This window comes from Phoca vitulina, unplaced genomic scaffold (genome assembly GCF_004348235.1).
Source record: "Phoca vitulina isolate PV1807 unplaced genomic scaffold, GSC_HSeal_1.0 scaffold10, whole genome shotgun sequence".
Lineage (NCBI taxonomy): Eukaryota > Metazoa > Chordata > Mammalia > Carnivora > Phocidae > Phoca > Phoca vitulina.
In genome coordinates, this window is record NW_022589713.1 from 38,428,843 (window position 1) to 38,456,365 (window position 27,523).

At 38.1% G+C, this 27,523-nt stretch overlaps 1 protein-coding gene across 1 annotated transcript in view; it reads left to right on the plus strand.

Annotated features, from left to right (window-relative positions):
* RBMS3 (RNA binding motif single stranded interacting protein 3) overlaps positions 1-27,523 on the plus strand; it is a 1,498,583-nt gene that overhangs the window by 616,522 nt on the left and 854,538 nt on the right. The gene's annotated exons all lie outside the window — the stretch shown is intronic.

The following is a 27,523-nucleotide window of genomic DNA, read 5'->3' on the forward strand; positions in this document are numbered from 1 at the left end:
CCCAGCAGATCCCCGCGGTGCGCTCCCACACCTCTCCTCCCGGGGGAAGAAGGTGAGTCTCCCCGGATCTGCCGCTTGTTGGGTCCCTGCTGGAGGAGCAGTGGCCCGACTGTGCCGCGGATCACGGTTTATAGCAACCCCGAGCTGAGAGCCCGCGCCTGGGCTCCGTCTCTGCAGCCGGCTTCCCTGCTCCGATACCTGGGAGCTCTGCCGCACTCAGGCACCCCTGGTCTTTCTGTGACCCCGAGGGTCCTGAGACCACACTGTCCCGCGAGGGTTCCACCCCCCACTTCGCCACCAGAGTGACGTCCCTCAGCGGAGCAGACTTCTAAAAGTTCTGATTTTGTGCTCCGCGGCTCTGTCACTTGCCAGAAGCGGCCTACGGAGGCCCCTCCCCCGCCGTCTATCCTCCCAAATATCGCCTCGGATTCACTTCTCCGCACGTCCTACCTTCCAGAAAGTGGTCGCTTTTCTGTTCAGAGAGTTGTTGCTCTTCTTTTCTTCGATCTCCTGTTGAGTTTGTAGGTGTTCAGAATGGTTTGATCCCTATCCAGCTGAATTCCTGAGAGGAGACGAAATCCAGGTCTCCTACTCCTCCGCCATCTTGCTCCGCCCCCATGCTTTAAATGGTTTTAAGTAGTATTACATTTTTACTAGTAAGAAAGACCACTCTTCATATTCATACAAGTCTGTCAACAATAAGCAAAAAACATCTTTGAATTAGTAGGAAGATGGAAATGCCCAGTGCCCTGTCAATTCTCTCTTTTTTTTTTTAAGATTTTATTTATTTATTTGAGAGAGAGCATGAGAGAGAGAGAACAAGCAGGGGGAGCAGCAGAGGGAGAGGGAGAAGCAGACTCCCCACTGAGCAGGGAGCCCGATGCGGGGCTCAATCCCAGGACCCTGGGATCATGACCTGAGCCAAAGGCAGCCACTTAACTGACTGAGCCACCCAAGTGCCCTTGTCACTTCTCTGATGCTGGAGGTGACGGTCTGCCAAAAAAGCTGCTAACGAAGGCAGGGGAGCAGTCCTTGGTCTCTACTATCCAACAGTCCGTCAGACTTCCAGTTTAGGGACAGTGCATCAAGGCTAAATGAAACCTTTCAAGACTTCTAAGGTTATTTGTCCATATTTTGGCTTAGGGTATGATCGCTGCTCACTTAGCTACCCAATTGCCACTGTTGATTTTCAAATATGCAGCTTCTTTGAACTCCAGCCACAGTCTTTGCCACTCTGACCTTCAGCGACATTGAATGCCACAAGCCGATTATATCCACGGAGAAGAAAAAATTTCCTTTAATATATTTTGTTTACTTGCCATTACCTCCCTGTGACCCTAGCTCTTGCTTTGTAAAACTGCGTAAGAAGACAGAAGAAAATTGCACAGAAAAGAGGACTCACCCTCTCCCCTGCCCATGGTAGTATTAAAATAGGACTTCTCAGTGTCTTCCATTACCAAAAATAAAAAATATTGTTTTTGTCACCTCATGCAATTTAAATGTATTACCACCTCTCTCACTGTACTTTTTTGAAGGTCCTTGGATTCTGGTGCAAATAGTGCTCTTTATATAGAAAAAGATTATTAACTTGCAGTCTAGGACTGTTTCACTTCTGGGTCTAAGATGCAGGCAGTGAACTCAAATGTAATTCTCCAGCACGGTGTTAGGTTCTCTCCCTTTTCACATTCTGCCCAGCATCCTGTTTGCTTTTTGAAAATTGGTTTTTCACGGTGGAGAACATCATCAAAGTAACTCCAAAATATCTCCAAACTATTTTCTCCGTAGAACATTTGGTCAGTTTAGAGCCCAGCTGTTGACAGATGCAAGTTACAAGGGAAAAGTTATCGTTCCATGATATTTACTCCCTTGCTTTCACGTGTTATGCTCTTGTGACAGTGGAATGCTGTAGATGGGCTTTTTAAACTAGGCTACAAAAAAATCCAGAATGCTGCACCTGAAAGTTGATTTGAGGCTTTGCTGACACATATTATTTCTCCCTTTCCGGAGTTAATTTTCATCTGCCATCAATCTGCCTCCTCACCCAAAACACTGGAGTCCATCTGGAGTTCCTTTAGATCGTGTGTGTGTGGGTTTCCCCCTCCCACCAAATCAAGGCAAGTTAGCATCATCAGAAACCTTCCCAGTTCCCATCTGCCCCCTTCATGCAGATTTTGAGATGCCTACACATGAGTCCTGAAACTAGTCCTGAACAGGATTGCCTCTGAGGCTTTTTATGCTGAAATCTGTAGTCCTATCATTAGGTATTCTTTTATTTTCGAGCATTTTGTTGGCATGTGTGTGTGAGCCTGTGTAGGCATGTATTTTAATACATGCTGTGGTTGACTTTAAATAGGATTTGAATTACAAACTGGGGAATTTTATAGAAGGCAGTATGACTTAGTGGCTAAATATAGAACTGTGGAGTCAGAACACATAGGTGTAAATCATGATTCTCCCAACTAATTTACCTTCTTAGACAAATTACCTGTGCTTTCCAAGGCTCAATTTCTCCTTCTTTAAAATAGTCATCATGATGGAACCTTCTCTATAGGGTTTTTTAGAGGAATTAATGAGATCCTTATAAATAAATTATTTAGCATGGTGCTTGGCAGGTATTAAATGCTCAGTAGATTTCATCCTTTATTCTTTATCTTGATGAAGATGTTAGGCAAATGTTCAGGAAAGTTCCAACTTGAATAGGAATATGATTATATTGTTTAAAAGGATATTGACATTTATTCACTCAGTATACATTTATGTAACACTCATTGCATGTCTGGCACTATAGATATAAATTGGAGGTCCCTGCCTTCCGTATAGGGAGAAAACCATAAGACAAAGAATGATAACACAACAAAACTGTGGGGTATTATGGTAAAGATATGGCCAAGATGATATGAGAAAAAACAGTGCCAAACCTGAGTGATGAAAAGAGTGGGCAATGGGACGCCTGGGCTCAGTCGGTTAAGCGTCTGCCTTCGGCTCAGGTCATGCATGATCCCAGAGTCCTGGGATCGAGTCCCACATCGGACTCCTTGCTCAGCAAGGGGCCTGCTTCTCCCTCTGCCTGCCTCTGTCTCTCTGATAAATAAATAAAATCTAAAAATATATATATATTAAAAAAAAAAAAAAAGAGTGGGCAAGGAGAGAAGTGGGACCTCGGTGGAGTCCTGAATGGTAGATAAGTAGAAGTTCCCCAAGTGAAGGGAATTATTCTCAATGCAGAAGTAAGAAGAAGAATGACAGGACCTTAAAAAAAAATCTAAAAAAGTTAGATTATGTCAAAGGGACTGAACTTAATTTCTGGCAGGAATTTGTATGACAACAAAACCTGGTTAAGGAAGTAAGTAACTCATTGGGGTAGATCTCAGGCAGCTCTGTAGATAACCCAGCTTACCTTCTGCCCTTGCACAAAAGTTAATAAAATAATAGTGACTATCACTGATTTAATACAATAAGAGCCAAATGCTGAAGTTGGTGGCTGTATAATCACTCTCCTCTCAAAACATATGATATTTTATTGGTTTTCAAGCTAAGTACAGTAAGGCATGCCACCACTATAGAAACCCTCCTGTAAAAAATGTAAGGAATGGTAAATGGAGTTTGAATGCCAAACTGTCTTTACTCTGCCTGGGTTATCTTTATTATGAGGATTAGAGTTGCAGACCTAGGGAATTCCCTCCCTGCTGTTACTACTTAGTTTTTTGATATGATAATATTCAATGGTTTTATGATTCAAAATAAAATTAAGAGTCTGTAAATCTCCTGAATGGCAACAATCAAACTTAGAACTTGTTGACAGCTGATGATTTTAAAGTATAGGATCATCACGTTAGAAAATTTGAGATTTTTCTTTTTTTTTTTTTGTACCTTCCCCTCCTAGCTGTCCTTCACTCCCTTCCAGGGTCCAGTGAAGACAGTTAACCTTATTTAAGAGTTTCTGGACATGGGTGGTCTCCAGAGGAAGTCATAAAAGGTGGTCGCCCTTCTATGTGGAGGACTCTCTGGAGCATTAGAGAGAAAAAACAAGGCAGTGGAGGGGCTCCATCCCTCCTTTTCATGCAACACAGTCTCTTGATTGTGAAAAGTCTACACCGGTGAAGTTGTGCTCTTTAATGAGAGTGTTGGCTCTGTAGGGAATATAAAGAGTTCTGCTGGCCATGCCTGACCCCTTGTTAGAGTTGCTTCTTTGGGATGTTAAAATGCCTGTCAGGCTTGGAGATAGTTCCTGGATTCATTATCTGTAGGAAGGAACACGTAACCTCTTTGTGAATATTGACCCTGTAAACGAACACTTGCGTCCAGTGATCCCAGTGGGGTTGTCGTGCCTAAATATCTGTGCCCTGTCTAAAGGGTTTAATTGTGATGAACTGAGCTACTACATATTTAACTGAATGATGCGGCTACAGATTGCATTGTCTTAACAGGTTGTACCTGCTTTTCCACATCGCTTCGCTTCTTACCATCATATACCCAGTACACCCACAGATCCAACACCTGCCAGTTTGGGTTATTTGATGGTTTTTCTTCTGATGTCTGTATTGCCATGTCTCTTAAAGCAGAGAACATTTAGGAGATATCATCTAAAGTGGAGTAGGTAACCCCATGCCAAAGAAGTCAGGACCAGTTGATTACAATATCCTTCTCAACTCCTTGCTCTTGATAGACACTAACAATGAGAGTTGGCAGGTGAACCTGTTGGTCTCCTGTGCTGGTGTCATGTTTTGCATGCTTAAAATAGGGGAATCGAGGGAAATTAGGCAAGAAGGCATATGTTCTTTCAGGGTAGTAGGAAGAAATGTCTATTTTATGTTGATATGTGTATATATGTGTGTGTGTGTGGTTATTATGCATTTGAGGGAGAGAGATATTTGTTGATTATATACAGGCAAACTAAAATAACCATGTATATAATTTTCATAATCATAATATAATGTCATAATACACATTGAAGTAATAAATTGGAGACTGTCATGAGTGTGTAATATTTTCCCCATTATCCACATTTATCATTTGTAGCTATGAAATACTCTTTAAAATTGTCTTTCTTGAAAAGGGAAAGGAACATTTTCTGTCTTAATGAAAAAATTATCCTGCCAGTCCCTGCACAGGTTTATGGTCAGGAGCTACAACCACTTTTTATGGGATTTAAACACAGGGAATGGTTCACATTGATTGGGCTGTCACACCAAAGCTAAGCAAAACTTTGCACTTTTCATCACTCTACGAGAAACAAATGGATGAGTTAAGAGGAAAGTCGTTGTGTGTTCTGTAACTGAGTGGAAGTGGATGGTTCTTTCTCCTTTGCTTTTGCGTTTCATCCAAAGAGTAGACAGCTTTCTCATCTCTTCAGGTCATTGCAACGTGCTGAGCATTTAAAAAAATTTGTCTCTGCATAGTCCTAGGTAAAGTGAACTTATCTCTGGCAAAGGTTTTCTGTAGTCCCCGTTAGATTTATTTACCAACTACTCACTTTTCAAGCAGGAGCATCTGCACTCTCAATCTGAATTTTGAGATAGTTCAATGACGCTCTATCAGATGAAAAATGGAAAAGACTATTTGGGCTCTTTTTCTTCATGAGAAGATAATTTTCTTCCTTTGAGAACAGTTCTGTGACATTATTTTAATGCTCCCTTTTTATTTTTATTATTTTTTTTAATTTATTTTTTCATATTATGTTAGTCACCATACAGTACATCATTAGTTTTTGATGTAGTGATCCACGATTCATTGTTTTCGTATAACGCCCAGTGCTCCATGCAGTACGTGCCCTCTTTAATACCCATCACCGGGCTAACCCATCCCCCCAACCCCCTCCCCTCTAAAACCCTCAGTTTGTTTCTCAGAGTCCATAGTCTCTCATGGTTCATCTCTCCCTCCAATTTCCCCCCCCTTCATTTTTCCCTTTCTTCTCCTAATGTTCTCCATGCTATTCCTTATGTTTCCTTTTTAAAAGCATGCAGCACTTCCAGCAACATCTACTTCCCTCCTAAAATACTTTGTAAATAGAATTGAGAACCATGAAATAGGGTATTCCTATGACAAATTTTTTGAATCTTTTGCTTTTTCTCTTTCATTGTTCAAACTGTATCCTGTTTACATATAACATTAAACAAAAGATGATTTTTCCATAATGTTCAGTAGGCACATGCCTGAATTTCTATAGCTTTTTGGTAAACTGTACTAGGAGAATTGGTTGTTCTGAAAAAAAAAATGATATTTTCCAATATCTTGTATTAGGAAGTGATTTTCCATCTGACCAGTTTCCTACCCTATGATGAAAATTACAGCCATTTTGAAAAAAACATTTTCTGTTGGTTGGCTTCCTAAACATTTTTGGTTGAGTTTATTGTGATTCCATATGAATTCCTAAATATCAAAAGTATTAGCTGGGAAGTTGTGAGGCAACCATTAATATCCCCTTGTCGGACAATGAAAGGAAGTTCTGTGGAAAGTCAGTCTGAAAGTTACCACACATTCAAATATTTCTTTCCAGTTAATTTAAATACTCTCAGAACAAATTTAAGGTCCCTCCTTACCCCACAATGTCCGGAGAGCCAACAGTGGTATTGATTTCAGAGAGAAAAGAAGAAAAGGGCATTTGGAAAATTTTTTATTCTTACTCCTTGGCTATGTCTGAAAATTTAGAAGATTGGAAGCTAGTGATTGGGAGGAACATAAGCTGGGTGAAAGAAAAGGAGCTAGAAGCATCTTACAATGTCTCTGATTGTGGAAACATGGAGCCAATCACAGACCCTGCCACAGGGACTAAAAATTAGCATTTGTGTTAGACAAATGCGGGATATCCCATTTTTTTTACATGATGAAAGATTTGCACGTGATCTTTCCCTGCCTTTTCAGTGTTTTTAATCTAACTATGAGAAGAGGGTTAGCAGCAAGACACTTTCTCCATGTTCATCTATATTGCCTTCTTCCTCCCCTAAAATAAATGTTTGGGTTGGAAAGTGAAGTTATTGGTAGCAGTGGCATTGACAATATCCTGGCTGCTAAAATATCCCCACAGAAAGCATCATGTGGCATATTTTGAAAAAAAAAAAAAAAAAAAAAAAGTTTTTATTCTAAGTAAAGTCAAGTGGAATTTTTGAACACTTTGGTGGTAACTATATTCCAGAGCTTGTTTTCACATTGGAATTACATCTTGCACAGACTATGCATAAGAAAAAAAAGTTAAAGAGAGAAATCTCACACCAATGAATTTCCTCAAGACTTCCATGTTCTGAATGATGCACCATAGTGTGAGCTGAGCCAGAGGATTCGTGCCTTTTATCTCACCTAATTCTGAGTCCTATACTTACTGAATGGGTGATTGAGTGAAAAAGTCACTGCTACTTTTAATTTTTTGTCCCAAAATATAGAATTTCTATTAGTTAAGTGTACATACGAGGTTCCACCCGTCTCTTTTTAAGTTCAAAATTAATTCATGACACTCTAATATTATGTTTTTATTTAGGTAGCAGGAATAATTTCTGCTAATTACCAGTGTGATAGAGACAAAGCTGTTCAATAATTACTCCATTTTCTGACCCATTTACTGCAGTTTGTATCTGACCTCCCATCCTTGGGAAGTTTCATCTTCCATTGTCACATTGTTATCCTACCTCCACTATCTGTAATGAGCTATCTGCTGGCAGCTCAACCCTGCTTACAGATTTCCTTGTGTGTGTACCACATTTTCTTATCTAGTCACCCATCAACAGACATTTAGATTGTTTCCATATCTTGGTTATTGTGAATAATGCCATAATGAGCATCAGAGTATTATTCAGTCTCAAAAAAGAAAGAAATCATTTCCAAGAACATTGATGAAACCTGGAGTATATTATGCTAAGTGAATTAAGCCAGATACAGGAAGACAAATACTGCATGATCTCACTTATATGCAGAATCTAAAATAATCAAACTCATACAAGCATAGAGTGGAATGCTGGTTGCCAGGAACTAGGATAAGAGGGAAATGGGGAGATGTTGGTTAAAGGGTATAAAGTTTTAATTACACAAGATGGATAAGTTCTGGAGATCTAATATACAACAATGTGCCTGTAATTAACAATACTATATAATATACTTGAAATTTGCTAAAAGACTAGATCTTAAGTGTTGTTACCACATACAAAACAATAATGACTATGTCAGGTGATAATGTTACTTAGTTTGATTGTGGTGATTATTTTGTAATGTATATATATATGTATACACATATATGTGTGTATATATATATATTAATTTTCTAACCTTAAGTATATACTTTTTGTCAATCATACCTCAATAAAAGCTGAGGGAGAAAAAGTTTTCTAAGAAAAAAATAAGCAGACTGCTTACAGAACCAAGAGGTCTTTGGTGATAAGTAGCTCCACTAATCAGTAGAGTTTGCTCTTGATTTTGTATATCTTAGCCACATTTTCCAACATTAGAATAGATGGATAATGATCCATTCCATAGAGATATATGAGAAAATAAAATTGGAAATATTGATGATAGCTCATATTACATAAGATTGGGTGATTTAGGATGGTACACTCCTTTGTCACATAGGCTATAAGATCTGTTAATGCTAAGGATGCAAATAACATAAATAGAATTGGTAGATTATTAGAGTAATGGCTCCCAATGGATCACTCCTTCCTGTGTGCATACATTTGTATAGTCCACTCCCACACTGACTCTAAGCTTAGTCATGTGACTTGTTTTGGCCAATTAAACATTAGCAAATGTGACACAGGCAGAGGCTCAAATAGAACTGGTACACTGAGACCAACTTTCTTAACACTGCTACCACATGAAGAAGCCTGGACTAAATTGCTGGAGACACATGACCCGGCTGCCACAACCAACCTTCAGACAAGGTAAGATCATTTCATACCATCCAGCCCCAGTTGAGTTGCCAGTTGACAGCCACATGAATGAACCAAGACAAGATTAGCAGAACTGTCAGCTGAACCAAGCCCAAATTGCTGGTCATGCATTAATAAATGGTAGCCGTTTGAAACCACTAAGTTTTGGGATGATTTGTGGCATAACAGATTACTGATCTAGTAAATGCACATGGATTTTCTAAAAGTTCTTTCCCTCCTTTCTCTCTCTCTTTCCCTCTTTCTCTCTCTCTTCCTTTATTAAATCTGACATAGCTGTAAGTTTGAGGGTAGGTAGTCCAGAGCTGGCAGAGGGGACTGATGATGTCATCGAGGGGCTTTCTATCTTTAGTGCCTTGACTTGCTGCTCATGGCAAGATGGCTGGTCTATCTTCAGGCATCACATCCATGCTCAGGGCAGGAAGAAGGGATAATGGCTTCACCAACTGCTCTCACTCATTAGAAAAGCAGAACTTTCTCCAACATCCCTATCAGAATTCTATGTTTCATTGGACAGGAATGTGTCATCTGGCCACGGATAGCTGCTAGGATGTCTGGGGAAGTGGATATTTAGTTTCTTAAGCCCCATTAGTAGATGCAGAGAAATAGGTTTAGGAATGGCTGCTGTGTTAGCCAGCCAACAGAGTCAGATATATTTCCTTTCTCCTTACATTGCTTTTATCTTCCTCAGTATTACATCCAACCTTAGAAAAGGAACCAGATAAATCTGGTTTGTAGCTATTTACCAGTTGGGTAATACCTCTTTGAGCCTGAATTTCCTTATCTTTAAAATGTGAAATGATGTTGCATACATCAAAAATGTATTTTGAATATTGAATTATAATATGGATAATCATATAGAGATATGATACTCATTATAAGTAGGTCTGAAATGTAGGTTAATTTTCTATTGGCTGATTTTCTGATTCATAAGGCAATATGGTTTTGGATGATCAAACAGGTACATATTGGCTTTCATTTCATCTTGCCTTCCTATTAATTAGAGTCAAATATCTCTGATAGGCAAATTTGACTCTACATCCTGAATTTGTTTTGAGTTTCTGTAAAAAATAGTTTACAGATGGAAAAAGTGAAGAATAGTTGTTCTATCCCAGTTGGTATGTAAATTTAGGAATTTGAGATAAGGCATGAAGAGATAAGAGTTATGGTTATGGACATTTTGGAATGTTAAATTATGAGATAAGAATGTGAAACATGATAGGGGCACCTGGGTGGCTCAGTCGTTAAGCGTCTGCCTTCAGCTCAGGTCAAAATCCCAGGGTCCTGGGATCAAGCCCCGCATCGGGCTCCCTGCTCAGCGGGAGGCCTGCTTCTCCCTCTCCCACTCCCCTTGCTTGTGTTCCTGCTCTCGCTGTGTCTCTCTCTGTCAAATAAATAAATAAAATCTTTTAAAAAAATGTGGGACATGATAAATCAGAAACTCCTCAGATAAGCAGCTATTTTCCCTGGTAAACTTTTTTTCAACACTGCCCACATTTTGGTCGGTTGACATTTCTGGACTTCTTTGACATTTGAGATGACAAATTACCAATAAATTCCTGAAGATTCATGAGACAAACAGCACCCGTCTTAATTTGCACTTCAGAATCTTAGGAATCATGATTACGAAGGGTGAAGGTGTAGGAGTCAGGCTTTGCTGTAGTAACAAATAAATACAAATCTCAGTGGCTTAACCCAATACATGTTTTTTTGTATATTACTGTGCAGATCCAGTGATTTCCCCAAGTAAGCTTTCTTCCATTTAGTAACCAGTGCTCCAGGCAGCTTTCATTTTGTGGCAGAACCGTTTGAGCATGTGGCCTTCATCGGCTCAAGTAAATAGGTGATTGGAGATGGAGGAGACACATCAGCTTTAATGGTCTTTGCCTGGAAGTGACATTTGTTACTTCTTACCTCCATCAGTTGTAAATTTTCATGTGGCCCAGCACACCTGCAAGGGGCACAGAAAATATAGGAAAGTATGGATCTTTCATGAGCACCAATTGTCTTTGTCACAGAGGAAAGACTTTTTTGGTAGTCATAATTTTGAGGTTTAAATTAAGTGAGATAACATTTGGAAAATGCCTGGTAGAATATCTGGCTTCATGAGGGCTGAGACCATTATCTGTTTTGTTTACTTCTATACACCAGTCTCTGGGCACAGTGTTTGGCAAATAGGAGGGACTACAGAGTGAGTGAACAGAAGACTGAATGACTGCATGACTGACTGACTAAATGAAGGAATAAACAGGCAAGTGCTAACTGCATTCCTTTCAACCATATTTTATCTATTGATAATAACATTTGTCTTCATAGATTAGCATAATGTAAAGCACATAGTGTATACTCAATAAATATTTGTTGACGCTGAGGTTGATGACAAGGCTAACAGTTAATGGTCTATAACTATGATCGTATTGAATGACTGTTTTTTCCTTCCACAAGAAGGGTTAAATTTTTTAAATAGAATGAATTGTATCCTCTTCTGGAAGTTTGATTTATGTCTATTTTAGAAGTAGAATCTTGAAAAAACTTTGTTCAACTTTGAAATACCAGAACAAATGTTCACCATGTGCTGCATGAAGTTTAAGGCATTTAATATAACTGTACTGTCCATAGCACATTGCTTTTCTTTCTTAAACAACATAAATTTGCTGAGCTGGGTCTTAGAGAACTATGATTTGTTGACATGAATTCAACATGATCCCAACTGCATAGTAAGAATGTTTTGATTCCTTTGCCAACTTAGATTCCTTTGCCAAGTTTTGTGGAACATGCTTTTGGTCTTGGCAATCCCCTGAATTTTAGCTATTCTATCCCTTCTAAGTTCCAGAGAAGACATTAATTATTTTTCTCTGTACTCCTGGGAGTCATACACATGATATTACTAGATAACAGCAGTAAGTAGATTGTTTTGCCTAGACATTTTAAGTTGAGGTGGTACCAAGGATTTCTGCAAGTTGAAGACTGGTCAAAGTGGTTAACACTCAGCTGGTATTTATCAAAGTTTGTGGTTTTACCAATCATAGCAAACAAGTAGACTGAAGTGCTTATTTTGTCCAGGAAGACATGAAATATGCCTTTCCATTTTTATTCAGAAGATGTGCTTTCTTGATTGAAATTAGGTGAATGAGGAAACTTGTATTGTTGGTTTTATGAAGAAAAATATTTGAAACACTGAAAAACATGAATTGGAGAAAATCTTAGCATATAAGCATTTGGTACTGATGTCTCTGGCCATCCATGTGGCAAATGAAGAAATGATGTAGACTGTATAAACAGAGAACTTTCAATTTGGTTACAAAGTTGTGCAAAGTTTGAGACTTGTTTCTTGGTTTTTTAAAAAGTGCATTCATTCATTCATTCATTCATTTATTCAGTAGTTATTTATTAAGTTCAAACTATATGCCAGGCATTGTTCTAGGTGCTGCGGATATAGCAGTGACTAAAACATTAAAACAAAATAAAACAAACTCTCTCTCTCTTTTTTTAAGGGGGGGGGAGAGAATTGGGAGGGAGGGCAGAGGGAGAAGGAGAGAGAGAATCCCAAGCAGGCTCCATGCCCAGTGTGGAGCCTGACGTGGGGCTCGATCTCATGACCCTGAGATCATGACCTGAGCCGAAATCAAGAGTTGGACTCTTCACCCACTGAGCCACCCAGACACCCCTAAAACAAACTCTCTTGAGGGAGAGTTCAAGGAACTTGCCTGAAGCTACGCAGTTCCTAAATGGCAGTGCTGAAATTTGAATCAGGCAGTCTGACTTACAGCCCATGCTATTAAGTTTTGATGCCTTCTTATTTTTTTAAATTAATAGACTTAAAAAATTAAATTAATAGATTTAATATTTACAGCAATTTTAGGTTTACAGATGAAATTGAGCAAAAAATATATAGAGAGTTCCAACATATTCTCCCACCACCCCTGCCAAAAAATGTTTGTTGATTTTTCATGCAGAAAACAATGGAAAATGAATCAAACAATAGTGTACCTAATGCATGTCCCTCTCCTTTCTCTGTAGTTGCGTCACAATAGAGGTAACTGAAAAATTTCCTGGTCCTAAATTATTCATGTATTCTTTCAAGAGATAATTATAGAACCTCTTCCATATACTATGGTGCTCAAATAGAGTGATGGATAGACTGACATGTTCCCTGCCCTTATGGTGTTTATGGTAGAGTGTGAGTCTTGACATAAATAATATCAAAAATGAGTATAGAATTATAAAAGACAGACTTTTTATAAAGACAGAGACTTAAAAAGAAAATGTGGCATACAATTTTTGATTGGGAATTTATACAAGTCCTGTGTAAGGACATAATATTTAAATGACACCTGAAGGGGGAATAAAATTTACCCTTGGAGAGAAGAAGAGAGGGTGAGGGAAGAGGATTGAAATGCACAGTTACTGAGAAGGCAAAGAATTTGGAATTTTCAAATATAAAGGAGCTGGGTCAGTAAAGGAAATGGAAAATGACTGGCCAGAGAGATAGGAGAAAAGCCAGGAGACTTTGTTGTCAAAGTAGTCAAGAGAAAGTATGGTTATGTAAGGTCAACGGAGTTTAAGATTAAAAAAACAAAACAAAACAAAAAAACCCCAACAAACTCCATTGATTGGAGGCTGTTTGTTACCTTCCATTTTTTGATATCAGCATTAACAAAAGGGTTATTTTAAATGATTTAAAAAAATTTCAAGTGCATGTTTTCTTATTAAGAGCAATGCCCTCAGGTTTAAGATACAGTACTGTCTTTGAAGTAAGGTGCTTAATTAATGGAAGGTGAGAAAGCAGTAATAGTAATAGTGCTGATGAGCAGCATGTATAGAGGAAGAGAGAACAGTAGCTAAAAGGGGAGGTAGCATGGAGGGAGTTGGTTTTTTAGTTTGACACTAATTGGAGCACGTTAAAATGTTGATTTCAGAGAACTAGGAGAGAGGGCAGTGGGTAGGGAGAGGGAGAAGCTGAAAATGCAATTAGGAGGGGAAAATTGAGGTGGCAGCAAGGTGAATCTGGGCACCCAGAGGGACTGGCCTTTGCTAGAAGCCTCACTTCCTTCAAAGTTACTGGAAGGAAAAAGGAGAAGATGAGTAAGGTTTTGGTCAATAGATTTGATAGCAATATTTTTTTAGATTTGATAGCAATATTAATAATATTTAAGAAGTATGAAGCAAGAAATTAGTTGGAGATGGGGAAGAAGAAAGTTCAGGTATTTGAGTGAATAGTGGTTGTGGAGTGTGAGAGAGACAGCTTCTTAGAAAAATGATGTTAAGAATGCCAAGCAGTGTTGAGTAGCCGTTTGAATTGGTGACCAAGGATATATAGTGATACCAGCAAGTTAGAATCTATTTTCAGTGGGCCTAGACACAAAATGATAGAAGTTTACATGAACTTTTTCTCTCATATTACTTGGTCTTAAGTTGAGACTGTTGGGAGTGTTTCTACAGACCCCTTCTGTTTGGTATGCCATCTTCTCCATCATTTGACTTCCATTTCCTGGTCCAAGATGGTGTTCCATTCCAACCAGCAGGGAGGGGAAAAGGGACAAAAAGGCTACATCCATTCTCCCTTTAAGTTTGTTGTTAGAGAGTGGGATGATTGAACTAATGACGTTAGATCTGAGCAGTTTCAAGTGTTGGCAGTCCGGGATCTCACTGTGAGGATATGGTAGATGAGGTGATATGAAAAAAAGTCACTGGAGATAAGGAAGTCAAAGGTCAAAGGAGCCATATTAGATGGGTCATGCACATGGACTCTGATATCTGGATGGATGGCAGAATTGGAGGAATAAAGAAAGAGAGAGAACCCAGGACCCAAATCTTTAAGGAATAAAGGCGAAACCATGAAGATAGTAGAAAGGCACAGGGGGATTGGGAGCAATTACAAATTAATGAATATAACAATCATATATGGACTCTAAACTGAGTAAGGATGCAAGTAAAAGTAGGAATGGCCTCATAGTTGGAAAGAAGGATGTTGTATCAATGGATTGAGGATATTGATAAGGTGGGGATATTAGATCAAATGATTTAGAAAATAAATAGGAAAACAAAATGGAAATAGGAAGCTGCTATCTCTTATAAAGAAGCTTAGTTTTTATTGTGAAGAAATGGGATATGATTGTTATCCAACAAGACACCCCAATAATTATTTTCTTCATGTTAGTACAACCTGAGCTTGTAACTTTCAGAATATTTTTCTAAGAAATAAATGTATAACAAAACATTATTTTCAAGATTTTTTTGGTCATCTGTGTTAATAAGTACAGTTGACCCTTAAACAACACAGATTTGAACTGCACTGGTCCACTTACACATTAATTTTTTTTATAAATACAGTACAGTACTCTAAATGTATTTTCACTTTCTTATAATTTTATTAATCACATTTTCTTTTCTCTAGCTTACTTTATTTTAACAATACAGTATATAATGCATATAACATACAAAATATGTGTTAATTGACTATGTTATCGATAAGGCTTCTGGTCAACAGTAGGCTATTACTAAGTTTTGGAGAAATCAAAAGTTATAGATGAATTTTAGACTCAGGGTAGGAGGTTGGCACTCCTAACCCCTGCATTGGTCAAGGGTCAACTGTATTGTTAGCTGCCCAAACATAACAAAATTAAAATTTTTACATCTTTATGGCATATCCTAATCATGTTATTTTTGATCTTTATGATTTGGAATATCTAAATCTTGTTCTGGCTATCCTCACAAATATGGTCTTTATTTTACTTCAGATTTTAATTTAAATTATAAAATAAGTTATGTCCATAGTGTAAAAATATTTCAACAACACAGAAAGTTAAAAAAAATTAAAAGCCAAAAAGCTTTCCTTTTTTGACTTTTCCACTTCCAGTGCCACTCCTTAGAGACAATTGTCTTTAATTTTATTTTTTAATTCCAATATAATTAACATACAGGGTTATATTAGTTTCAGGTGTACAATATAACAATTCAGTATACATTTCTCAGGCAAGGTCAAGTGTACTCTTAATCCACTTTATCTATTTCACCCACACTCCACCCCCCACCCCCCCCACACACACCTCTCCTCTGGTAACCATCAGTTTGTTCTCTGTATTTAAGAGCCTATTTTTTTGTTCATCTTATTTTTTCGTTGTTCATTTGTTTTTTAAATTCCACATATGAGTGAAATCCTATGGTATTTGTCTTTCTCCAACTGACTTTTTTTCACTAGCATTATACCCTCTGAGTCCAACCATGTTGTAAATGGCAAGCTTTCATTCTTTGTTATGGCTGAATAAACCACATCTTCTTTATCCATTCATCTATTAATGGACACTTGGACTGCTTCCATATCTTGGCTATTGTAAATAACGCTGCAAGACAGTTGTCTTTGAATATTTCCAGAATCTTTTTGTTAATGTGCTAATTTTAAATAAATATATTAATGTTTTTGACCTTTTGTTTTTTTAATGAAATATAATTGATATACATTGACTTATCATCTTTATATAGTGTTATAGACTGAATGTTTGTGTCTTCCCAAAATTCCTATGTTGAAGGTAGAGGTGGGGCCTTTGGGAGGTAATTTAGTGTGGCTGAAGTCATGAGGGTGGAGTCTCCATGACGGGATTAGTGCCTGGTAGGAAGAGGAAAAGACACTAGAGCATCCTCTCTCTATTATGTGAGAGGCAGCCTTCTGTGAGCCAGGAATAAAGACCAAAGACTGAATCTGCTGGCACCTTGATCTCGAATTTCCCAGCCTCCAGGGTTGCGAGAAATTTCTGTTGTTTAAATCACCAGTAGATGATATTTTGTCTGACATATACCATGATGAAGACATATAGTTTCTGTTGATTTCCTGATAAAAACAATTAGGAATTTAGCAGTTATAATTCTGATATCCTCCTTTACTCCCTCTACCTCCTTTTTATATTAATAATGTTGTTTTTAACAATTTCAATTAACACACTTAACCCTCTATTTCTTTATCCTAAACTTTGGACTGTCCTACTAAGTAATATAAGGAAGTTATGTGTCTCCCTGTCCTTTCTTCTCTCCTCCTCCTCTTCCTACCAATCTTAACATGTCAAAATTATATCTTTTATATCTTGTTCTATGATCATGATTAATTGTTCAATGCTTTACCCATAAGTTGATATCAAACTTTGAAAATTTTGTAAATAGAATTTATAATATTCTGATTGTATTACTATTATTCATTTTAGAATCAAAATGGAAAAAATTTTTGATCTCAAAGATTTGTTAAATGTGTATTCTTTATTTTTATACTCTATTGGTTACTCAAAATGAGACCCCATATTTGTTTTCTTCATATATTTTTAAAAGATTTAATTTCTCTATTTGAGAGAGAGAGTGTGTGTGAGTGAGAGAGATAGCATGAGCAGTGTGGAGGGACAGAGGGAGAGGGAGAAGAAGACTCACTGCTGAGCAGGGAGTCCACCACAGGGCTTGATCCCTGGACCCTGGGATCATGACTTGTGTCGAATGCACAGATGCTTAACCACCTGAGCCACCCAGGTGCCCCTGTTTGCTTCATATTTAAAACCTGACTTGCCTTTAAAGGTTTTTTGCCCAGTTTCTGATAGTCTTGCTATTACAATTGATGGAGAACACATACCTTCATCTTATTATCACATCCATGGAATGGAGACTCTTCTTAAAGACATTCTTTACACATGCCTCCACATGCCTCCTGACTTCCATTCTTAGATTATTTATTGTTGTTATTTTTCATTTTATTTCTAAAATTGTTCCATTGTTTCTAAGATGCCATGATTTCTCTCTCTTGGATTCCTCTCTCAGTTAGCTGGAATAGATTTTTAAGTTTGCTTTGTTTTTGTTTTTAGAAAGAGGAGGTGGAAAGTAAATTTTCAGAATTCTTTCATGTCACTCTTAATTGATACTTGTTATTGTTCTGTTTGTTTCTTAACATGAAATGTTGATGATGAGAAAGAATGATGATGCCATTTTGGTTCTTATCTTTTGCAGATGACATGCTTTTTTTTTAAAGATTTTATTTATTTATTTGAGAGAGAAAGAATGAGATAGAGAGAGAGAGAGAGAGAGAGCATGAGAGGGGGAGGGGCAGAAGGAGAAGCAGACTCCCCACTGAGCAGGGAGCCTGATGCAGGACTCGATTCCGGAACTCCAGGATCATGACCTGAGCCGAAGGCAGACGCTTAACCGACTGAGCCACCCAGGCGCCCCGACATGCTTTTCTTTTGGGGAAGATTTAAGATACTCTGTCAGTGGAGTGCTGAAATATCAACAAAATGTGTATGCCTGAAACTTTTTTCATTGGTTCTGAAGACTTGAGATAAATTTTCTTCTATTTGATTATCTTTTCCCTTCATTGTCCTTGTTCTTTTACCTTTAAATGATTTTTAGATTAGGTTTGGACATTCTGAATCTACCCTCCATGTCTCTTAACATTCTTCTAATATTTCCCATTTAATTTATCCTTTGGGCCATGTTCTAGGGATTCCTTGAATTTATATTACTTATTATAAATATGTCCTGTATCTGTTCCCATTCTGTTATTTAGTCTCGTTAGTCTACATTTTATTTTGCAATCATTTTATTCCTCTCCAAGATCTATTTCTTGCTAATTGATCCTTTTTTACAGTTGCTTCTCTTATGGATGACTATTTCAAATTTCTAAGAGGAAAATAAATAGCATTTTTTTTAAAAAATTAGAAAGCACATTATTTCTGTACACTCTGGGTCCATGTTTCTATTGTCCACTTTGATCTTTCTCTTTGAAGTTGTGAATTTTCCTCAAATAACAAATGAACCTTGGTCTACTATTCGTTTTTACCAATGAAGAACGTTCATTGTGTAATATGCAGCCTGCATTTCTTTAGGAGTTGTGGGCTGTTGTCCCCAAAGACACACTCTGAAAGAGAAGACTGATTCTGTGTAAGGATAAGGACCTGTTCTCGTACAGATTTTGCTTTAGGGTATGTGGAGAGGAAGTGTACAGACAGGCCCAGGGCTACCCCTGTCACCAAGCTAAAGAACAGTTCATTTTGAGGTTTTATTTGCTAAATTTGTAGGTGCAGAACACAGAATCCATTTCAGTTAGTTTAATCAAGAAGGAATTTATTAAGAGATATTAAATAACTCACCTAATTGTTGAGCAAGTTGGAGGATCAGCTTCTAGGAGAAACTACTAGAAAGAAACAAACTAACAAAAAACAATGGTGAGAACCTCACTGAAGAACTGGCCTAATTGGAGAACAGCTGCCACTTGCACCCTTGAGCGCAAGTGGATGCCCTGTGCCCAACCTGCTGCTTTGTGTAGGTCATGCCCAAATCAGAGTCTTGTATGGACACAACTGATTGGAGAACTAGTCATATATTTTCATTCTATTTGCAATGTCAGCTAGAAAATAAAGGCTTTCAAAATTGTATCTCAGGAAGCAATATTCATAATATTGGGGGCCATGAAAAGTAGAGAAAGTGCTCTACAGATTCAGAGCAGTCATAAATGTTCAATATCCCCTACATGGGGAAATGTATTTGAGTTTATTTCCATCTCCTGGTCCAGCTTCCTATCCTTTTTCACCCCACTGGTCCAGGGGCATTGTACATTTTTCTTTTAAGATTTTATTTATTTATTTAAAAGAGAGAGAGAGCACACTCATGAGAGGGGGGTTGGGCAGAGGGAGAGGGAGAAACAGCTCCCCTCTGAGCAGGGAGCCCCACGTGGGGCTCCATCGCCAGGACCCTGGGATCATGACCTGAGCTGAAGGCAGATGCTTAACTGACTGAGCCACCCAGGTTGCCCCAACATTGTACTTGTTTTATACCTCTCTCTAGTTCTAACATACACACTAATGGACCCTTGACAGATGAATCTTTCTCATTAGAAAGCCCTACTTGAGGCTTAAGATGGGATTCACTGCTCCAGCCAACTGAACAGAAGAGGGAATTGAAGGGGCTGACTAGCCCCAACTGTGCACAGTAAGTCCTTTAATTATCCTAATTCCTGCCCCAAGTTTGCTTGCATTCCCTCCATCTGCTGGGCCTCTGGGGGTTCCACGAGGAAGCACTGTGCCCACCTCCACTGCAGCCTCTTTTGACTATTTTCTCCGATCTAACTTAGGCATCAGTAAAACCCATCTAACGGCTATCCTCCAGGAATTCGTCAAAACTTCTGGTTTGCTGATTACATACTTCCTTTTTCTCTGCTATTGTGGATGGATTTGTTTTGCATATCTGTACTATCATTTCACCAGGACTCTGGAAAGATTTGGAGATAAATGTGGGGACTGAGACACTATTTTGTTACAAAGTTTAGTCCCTATTTTAGAAAAAGGAAAAACAAAATCTCATAGCCAGTCCCCTTCTGTGACCTCTGCCCCATGCTTCCCTCCAGATTCCCTACCAGGGGTTGGTAGACTTCTTCTATAAGGGGCCAGTCATGAATAATTTCAGGCATTATTGGCCCTGTGGTCTATGGTGCAACTTCTCAAATCTGCCATTACAGTGTAACTGCAGCCACAGACAGAACATAAGAAATAGGCACAGTTTTATGCCAACAAAACTTTATATTTAAAAACAGAGGGCAGGCTGGATTTGGCCAACAGACCATAGTTTCTCCACACCGCTTCCACGAAAGGTCCTGAGGGAGAATATACTGACAGTTTCAGCATTAGACAAGAAATGGAGTATTTGAGGATGTATCTATCTTTCATACTGGATTAATACAGTTAAGCCAGTTAATTGTTTAAAATCTCAATTTCTCATCATCCGTAGAAATTAAAAATATGCTAACTGGAAAAAAATGTAGGTTTAAGATATACCATCCTGGGGCTCCTAGGTGGTTCAGTCAGTTAAGTGTCTGCCTTTAGCTCAGGTCAGGATCCTGGGGTCCTGGGATGGAGACTCAAGTCTGACTCTCCGTTTAGCAGAGATCCTGCTTCGACCTCTCCCTCTGCCCCTTCCCCTCCGCTCGTGTTCTCTCTCTGTCAAATAAATAAATAAAATCTAAAAAAAAAAAAAAAAGAATATACCATCCTGCACACAAAGTATTTTTTTTTTTTTTTACTGTTTTCTTGTGGTGCCAGTGAATGAAATAATTTCTAGAGGGCTTTTTTTGGGACTTTGCTCTTTGCAATAGGAAAGCAGCACTTTCTAAAAAGACCTTTTTATTGTATAGCACCCTGATATCAGAGATAGTTTCCTCAGAAATTAACATGTTTACATGTGAAGGAGAAGAATGGTAGAATCCCGCAAATGAGCATTAGGAGTCCAGCACTGTAATGTTGCACACGTACCTGGGAAATCAGCATATGAGGAGGCACAGCAACAAAACACAACTCACAATCATTTTCATCTGAGTTTTCCCTTCAGTGGGAAACCTATTAAAATGTGGAGGCAGGAGAAGGGCAGAAGAGTGGAGAGCAGCTATAATATAAAGTGTTTTGAAGTTTAAATGGATCAGAAAGTTGCTGAAAACCTATTTTCCCCACACTTTATAACTAAGGTGGATTTGTGACAGAAGCAGATTATATTTCCCTCTTTCATTTAATCCATGCCATACTTCAACACCAATAAAAATCCCTTTAACTCAGATGTTCAGCTTGACATTTGTATATGCAAACTGGAGAGAGAAAATTCAGCTCTAAGGTTGGCTCGGAAAGAGCAGTGAACCTTCCGGGGTAGGGCGTTAATCCTGCAAGTGAGGGAAAACATTCCTGTTCAGCAGAACTGATTCTCTTGCTTTGTCAGTTGCTTCTATTGCCGTGGAGATGGATGGCGCTCTTTGGGGCTGCTTTTGAATGAGAAGTCTGCGCTCATCACTTCCACAGCCACGCCAGCCCCTTGCTCTGCAGAGGGGTCTTTACCTCCTCCCCTCTCTCGAACATCACTAACTTCCTAACCGGCGATTCCGTTGAACTGGACTTTATCTTTTTTGGCTTGTGATATTTTCCTTTATAAACATACATCTTTGATTCTTAAACCCTTCTGTTTCTTGTTTTCTTCCTACATCTCTCCTTTCTAGAAAATTTAGAATACATTTCCTCTGCTGCCGTCCTTTAAATATAAGAGGTTTTCCCGCAAACTCAGTGTGCACTGAGAGACAGTATTGCATAGTGATTTTGTGCATTGATGTCTGAGTGGGATGGTGTGGCTTCAAATCCCAACTGGGGCACTTACTAGCTAATGACCTTGGGCCAGTCCCTTGACCCTTCTCGGCCTCCGTTTTTTCATCTTTAGAATGGGGCCAGTGATAATATTTACCTCACTGGATTTATGAAGATTTACTGGGTAAAACTGTGTAATGCGGGGTTTCCAGTATGATAATGTGCATACAATCTAATAGGAATCTTGCTAAAATGTAGATTCTGACTCAGTCATTTCAGACGGGGCCAGAGATTTTGTATTTCGGACAAACTGCCAGGTGATACAGATGTTGCTGGTTTGCAGACACAGGTGAGTAGTAAGGAGAAGTGCTTAAAACCAAGTCTGGCACTATAGGAGTGTTGACATCATCATTGTCTTCCGCACCACCTTCCTCTTTCTCTGAAACATTCTCTCTCTCTCTTTCTGTCTCTTTTAATCACGTGCACGTCCTTACCATCATCCTCAAGAATGAAATTTTGTAAGTGCAGAGGTTTGATTTGTCTTATTATATCTATGCATCCTGTAAATATTTGTTGGGAAAAAAAGGAAACAAAGGAGGGAGGAAGAAAGGTAGACTAATATTCCATGTGAACAACCCAGTGGTAACAATCAGATCTGACTACTCTCTAGAATTCCACTGCCACACCACTGACTCTGCTAGATGCCTCCATCTGGAAGTGCCCCAGCTTCTTTAATTTAGTCCTTATAAAACTTACTGAATACTAGTACCAGTTTTCCCCTTCCATCCCTCTTTTCTCCAAATCTGTGACTCATCTATGCTTTCTGTTTCTCTTTATGGTACTCCCACATTTTTATTTATTTCTTTTGTGATTGCCATTTTCTCTAAAAGGAAAGTCCTAAGCCCATCTTATGTACTGTCATAGCAGTACATACTCTTGATGGCTCACCCCACACCCCTCCTCCCTCAAGGAACTTTCCAGTGTGCCCCGATGGATGTAGATTCTCCAACACCAATAATACTGCAGGTGGTACTTTTTTTTTTTAATTTTTTTATTGTTATGTTAATCCCCATACATTACATCATTAGTTTTAGATATAGTGTTCCATGATTCATTGCTTGTGCATAACACCAGTGCTCCATGCAGAACGTGCCCTCCTCAATACCCATCACCAGGCTAACCCATCCTCCCACCCCCCTCCCCTCTAGAACCCTCAGTTTGTTTTTCAGAGTCCATCGTCTCTCATGGTTCTTCTCCCCCTCCGATTTCTCCCCCTTCATTCTTCCCCTCCTGCTAGGTGGTACCTTTTTTATGGCCCACATCTAATTGTATAATGGTCCGTACATGTTACCCCACTTTAGTCATTCATGATTCTTGACATATCCCTGTACCACCTTTATTATTATTGTCACTCTTAGTTCTCCAAATGTTCTTTTTATATCATCCAGTTGTTGATTCGTAAATGAAATATTTCCTATTCTCTCTCTGAGGATGTTAACATTTTTGAAGTGTTCTTCTCCATGCATCTCTGTTTTGCCCCAATTTTTTTTCTGTGTGTTTTCATTTTTGTTTTGCATATTAGTATTTTTTTTTTTTCTAAACTATCCGACTATCCTTTTCTGTTTTTCAAACTTAAGGGTGTGGTACCAGAGGTGGTTGGAAATGCATCTATACAGATGATAATTTCAAATGTCGGTTGGTTGGGCTATTTTATTAGGGAATCCCAAGACCATTACCTTTAGTCAGGTTGGTCAACGTCACCACAGAAGAATTTTCCAGTCTTTTGTAATCTTTCATATGTAAGCTTTTACTTATTCCCTGTTTTTAGTAAAGTATCTCTGCTCTTAGCTCTGCCTCATTGCTCATCGACATATTTATTCTTTTCAGACATGAATCCTCCTGTCTTTTGCAGAGTTGGGGGCCTTAGCAATTGCCTGGCTGTGCAAAGTATAAGAAAGAATCTGGACATCAAAGTTCTTCTTGAGCAAAATTGGAATGCAATCCTCAACTTTATTTCCAATGTCACTCCCTCTTCTAGAAGTTTCCATACTACCAACTCCTGCTCTGTGTGAGTTCTGCAGTGAAGAATGAGTTGTTTCTTAGCTTCCTCTGTGCTGCCTCCACACTCAGCTTTTCCAAGCTTGAGTACACAAGCTTTTTCCCTAGTCTCTCTGATTTCAAACCATCAGAGTTACATTGCTATTGCCCTCTCTTCCCTTCCTTTGTCCTTTTAGGTTTGTTCTTTCAAACCACCTATTTACCATCATTTTACTGGAGTTTTAGGAAGGAGTGCATCTAAGTGAACTTGTCTGATCCTCCCCTAAGGCATTTTTTTTTCAAAACTTATGTTCCTACTTTCATTTTATCTTAAGAAATATTTATGAAATTATGGTTTTTCTGAGCAGTTACATTTTTCTTATGCACCGCAAATAAGCATACACCATGTTTTTAATTGTCCACACAATGCCCAAGATTATTTAATGAACTTTTCATTTTAAGCATGACATCTTTTGAGAAGTACTATGCAATATTACTCAGCATGGAGTTGACACTTCTTAAACATTTGTTGACTTAAAGAATTAACTGTCCCTGGGCATTCTTTAGAATAATTGTTTGTAATAGTGTATTTTAGCAATGTATTCTTGCGTGAGGGTGTGTGTGTGTGTGTGTGTGTGTGTGTATTTAGCAGCAGATCATTCAGTCACTTAATGGAAGCAACACTACAGATTGTCTGTGTACCCCCAGGAACAATTCCCCACTGCTGAGTTACCATATCACTCAGCAGGGTTGGGACCCTGGCAGTGGTGTAAGTATTATCATTATTTTCTAGAATATGACCATCTGCTCATTTGATCCATTAACCTCCTATTGTACCTCATAAAAGAAATGTCCAGCTACAGAAGCAGATACACTGTAGAACTAAGCAAGGGAAAATATGTTCGATGCCCACTTTGCTTTGGGAACAGAGGTCAATGCTTCTCTTATTCTCTTTCTCTTTCCTTTAATTAACTTTCCTGAAAGGAGATTGTAGATTATCCACATAAATGAAATGATCCTGGTCTAGTTTGTTTATTTACTGCTGGTAACAGGTTAAGGCAAATCAATTAACCTTTAAAATTGTCATTTCTTTGTGTCCACCAAGGGCAGAAGAAATAACTGAGCTCATAGCTGGTTAAATTCATGTACAGTTTCTCTCCTCTCCCACAGCCACACAAGGTGACTTTTTTGGCCAATCATTGTAGTACCTTGAAATGATGTAATTTTTATATTGGTCATACTAACATTTACATGAGGTTGTAAAGTCTGAAAAGTTATGTGATTTGGTGGTTTACCTGAATTATTTATGCAGGTACCTTTCTGTATTTCTTATCATTTGATAGTAATAGTAATACTCTTATAATATATGCTATGTTGCAGACATTGTTTTGAGAACTATGCATATTGACGCATTTAATCCTCACAAATACCTTTTGAAGTAAATATTATCCTACTTAACTAATAACAAAATGGGGCACTAGAGAATTAAATAACTTTCCTAGTCGCATAGCTAGTAAGTAGTAGGGCAAGGGTCTGAAACCATGCCCACCGTCTCCAGAGCTAGCCTTTCAACATCACACCCCACCACCACCTTAATTCCTAAGATAATTCAGGTCCATCTTAACTACAGTAGTAAATGTCCTTGACTGAAGAGTGAAGGGAAGTATTTTTTTCCCTGACCTAAAGATATGCTTATGATAAAGATTCTGTAGGAGTACAGGGTCTACAAAAGATATTCATTATAATTCCATTGCTTCCCATATTAAATTATGACTTCTGTTAGTTCCTTAATTTTAATATTGTTTAGGGCTTAATCTTAATCTAAAATTAAGATAATGTGAGGTTAGTAGAGTTCTAAACTAAAGAAGTTATTAAATAAAAATTTAAATGATGTGAATTCTGGACTCTTAAATTTTTGAAAAATGTTAAAAGCCAAACAAAATAAAAACCACTTATATATAAAGTAGACCATTATCTTACTTCTAAGGAGATTGAAAATGGAGCTTTGAACTTGATAAAGTATGTTTCCAAAAAAACTTACATCTAATGTCATACTTAATGGTGAGAAAATCAATGTTTTCCCCCTAGGATCAGATATAAGGCAAGGATCTTCTCTCACCTCTCTTTTTCAATATTGTATTGAAAATTCTAGCTAATTCAATAAGACAAGTAAAGAAAATAAAAAGAATATAGACTGATAAGGGAAAAAAGTCCATGTTCACAGATGGCATGATCATCCATATAGAAAACCTGAAAGAACCAGCAACAACAAGAATGGGAAGTAACAAGCAATGATAGCAAGGTTACAGGATACAAGGTTAATATACAAAAGTCAAACACTTTCCTGTATACCATCAATTAATAAGTGGGATTTGAAATTAAACACACATTACCATTTACATTAGCATCCCCCAAAATGAAATACTTAGGTATAAATCTAACAAAATATGCACAAGACCTATATGAGGAAAACCACAAAACTCTAACCAAAGAAATTGAAGAACTAAATAAATGGAGAGATATTCCAAGTTCATGGGTAGGAAGACTTAATATTGTCACAGTGTCAGTTCTTCCCAACTTGTCTATGTAGTCAATACAATCTCAATCAAAATCCAGCAAGTTATTTTGTAGATATCGACAAACTGATTCTGAAGTTTATGTGGAGAGGCAAAAGACCCAGAATATCCAGCACAATATTGAAGGAAAAAAAAATAATGTTGGAGGACAGATACTACCTGACTTCAAGACTTACTCTGAGGCTACAGTAATCAAGATAGTGTATTGGCAAACTAAATGAAAATAAATCAATGGAACAGAAGAGAGAACCCAGAAATAGACCTGCATAAATATAGTCAAGTGATCTTCAACAAAGGAGGAAAGACAATGCAATCGAATAAAGTTAGTGTTTTCAATAATTGGTGTTGGAACAACTGGACACTGACATGCAAAAAAAAAAGAATTTAGACCCAGACTCTATACCCTTCACAAAAATTAGCTCAAAATGGATCATAGACTTACATGTAAAATGCAAGACTATAAACTTTCTAGGAACAACGTAAGAGAAAACTGGATGACCTTGGTTGTGGCAATGCCTTTTGACATACAAAAAGCATTATCTGTGAAATAAAGAATTGATAAACTGGATTTTATTATAATTAATACTTCGGCTCTGAAAAAGATAATGTCAAGAGAATAAGACAACCACAGACTGGAAGAAAATATTTGCATAAAACACATCTAATAAAAGGACTGTTATCTGAAATAAACAAAGAGCTCTTAAAATTAGGGGCGCCTGGGTGGCTCAGTTGTTAAATGTCTGCCTTCAGCCCAGGTCATGATCCCAGGGTCCTGGGATTGAGTCCCGTATTGGGCTCCCTGCTCAGCGGGGAGCCTACTTCTCTCTCCCTCTCCCACTCCATCTGCTTGTGTACCCTCTCCAGCTGTCTCTCTCTGTCAAATAAATAAATAAAATCTTAAAAAAAAAAAGAACTCTTAAAATTAAATAATAAGAAAAACAACCAATTCTATTAGGCC